The sequence below is a fragment of the Choloepus didactylus genome, chromosome 9 (genome assembly GCF_015220235.1).
Source record: "Choloepus didactylus isolate mChoDid1 chromosome 9, mChoDid1.pri, whole genome shotgun sequence".
Taxonomy (NCBI): domain Eukaryota; kingdom Metazoa; phylum Chordata; class Mammalia; order Pilosa; family Megalonychidae; genus Choloepus; species Choloepus didactylus.
Window position 1 is genome coordinate 65,574,378 of NC_051315.1, and position 2,483 is coordinate 65,576,860.

Consider the following 2,483-nt stretch of genomic DNA (forward strand, 5'->3'; position numbering starts at 1 on the left):
AGTTGCAACTACATAAAAGAAAATCAAAAACATCATGTCAAGGAAAAGAAGTCAGTCACAAAATAATACACATTGTATGATTCCATTTATATAAAGCTAAAACTAGGCAAGGACAATGGAAGGACCTCAAGATAAACACCTCTCCTCAAGTGCTATAATGATGTGCAAAAACATTTCAGGCTCTTAACAAATACTCTCAATATAACATACCTAAATGGAATATCTTTATTAGAAAACATAATCAATAATAGACAATAAATGGCTATGAGAAAATCTATGATCTTTTAGTAAAAATTTTTAATTCCAGTTATTTGGGAAGCAAGTTGACTTAAAAAAATATTTCACATTTCTTCAATTGACTTAAAATCAAAACTTTTTGCCTATTAATAGGCCAGCTATCCATTTGGCATTTAAATCTCACCTTTTAGAAGATGACTTGACATGGTGAGTATCTCGAGTTTTAAATTAAGGGATATACAGAGCAGTGCATTAAAACCATACCCTCAATTAAAGTTGATGGCATTAGGGCCAACTTACCTTACATATGGCATGTCTTAGTGTTGCGTTTGACATTTTCTGTGTGTGTATGCTATGAGACTATTTGTAGAGGCCCATACAATATGTAATACAGTGTCAGGATCATTCCCTCCCTAAACCAAGAAGAGTGATGCTGCAATAGAACTAAAATTCTGATGGGAACAAAAGCAGAAATGACTCTGGAAAATATTCAGGAAATAAGAAACTCAGTTTAAAGCAAACCATAAACCACAGCTTTCTAATTCTGAGCAGATAGTTGGGAACATCTGTTTACCAGTTAAATACGCTGCCATTTACATGAGGGAACACATTTAGTGAACAAACGATTAAGGTCACTGAAGGGTGACATATTTTGTTTGCAATAAAATGTGACAGCAACTGATGAATGAATAAACAAAATGTGGTATATGCATACGATGGAATATTATTCAGCTGTAAAGGAATGAAGTCCTCATGCATGCAACGACATCCATGAACCTTGAGGGCGTTATGCTGAGTGAAATAAGCCAGACACAAAATATTGTATGATCTTACTGTTATGAACTAATTATAAACCAGCTCATAGAGTTAGAATCTAGACTACTGTATAAGTAACCAGGAGAGAGATTGGTGGTAGAGAATGGGGAATTGATGCTTAACTTGTTCAGAATTTCTATTTACACTGATGGTAGAGGTTTGGAAATGGATGGTGGCAATTCTAGCACATTACTGTGAGTGTAATCAACAATCCTGAGCTATATAGGTGAATGTGGTTAAAAGAGGAAACGTTAGAATGTATATATTACTAGAATTTTTATTGCTAGAATAAAAATTAAAAGATAAAACATAGGACTGTGCAGCACAGTGAACTACAGTGGACTATAGTTAATAGCACAAGTGTAAGAATGTTCTTTCATGGTTTATAACAATATATGATACTAATACAGAGTGATAATTGAGTGATGTATGAGAAAAAATAAACCTAATGTAAATAATGGATGATAGTACTATTTTAATAATCTTTCATCAATTGTAACAAAGGTAACTACTGCTAAAAAAAAAAGTACAGTTATATTTAAAAGTGCTATCATTAATAGTAACAAATATTCCACACCAATGCAAGGTGTTGGTGGTGGGGTGGTGCACAGGAATCCTGTATTTTATGCATGATTGTTTGGTAAACTCAAACTTCTCTAACAACAAAAAATGAGAATAAAAAATTAAATTGGGTAAGATAGTGGTATTGTGATTTGCAGGAGCTGTCCTTAATCTTAGGAGATACAAGATAAAGGGTTTAGGGTTGAAGATCAATTAAGTCTTCAAAGTGCTTGCAACTGGGTCAGATAAAAAAAAAAGAGAGAGAGAAAAAGCCAGTGTGGGAAAGCGTTAACATTTGATGAATCCAGGTGAAGGTTATGTGGGTGTTCATTACACTTTTCTTTCAAATTTTCTGTAGGTTCAAATTTTTTTTTAAATAAAGTGCTGTCAACTCAAAAACAAAAAAAGAAAAGAAAAACTCGTGACTGCCAGCCTTCCCAGCCAGCACTCATGTCCAACACAACTGAGAAGCCCTGTGAGCCCCCTCCCATTACATCAAATTGTTGCTGTTGAAAGTCCATGCCTGCCCAAGAAAACAAAGCTGTTCTGGATAGTTCGTGTTCTGCATTCCAAGACCACAGAGCAAGTACAAGATTCTCCTTGTAGATATTTAATACTAAGGAGTCACAGAATCTAAAACCATGAAAACTAATAGACTAACGACATTGAGTTTTTAATAGTTATTTCAATCATCATTTAAAGGCAATGGAATAGAGATAATATTCCTAAACACCTTGACTAATAAATTGTCAGTGTTTAAACAACAATTACATTATGAAATGGAAATCAGATGTTATGATCAAGCCATATGGCTAATATAATTGATTGGTTCACATTTTTAAGAAGGTGGAAAACACATCCCAAAGAAT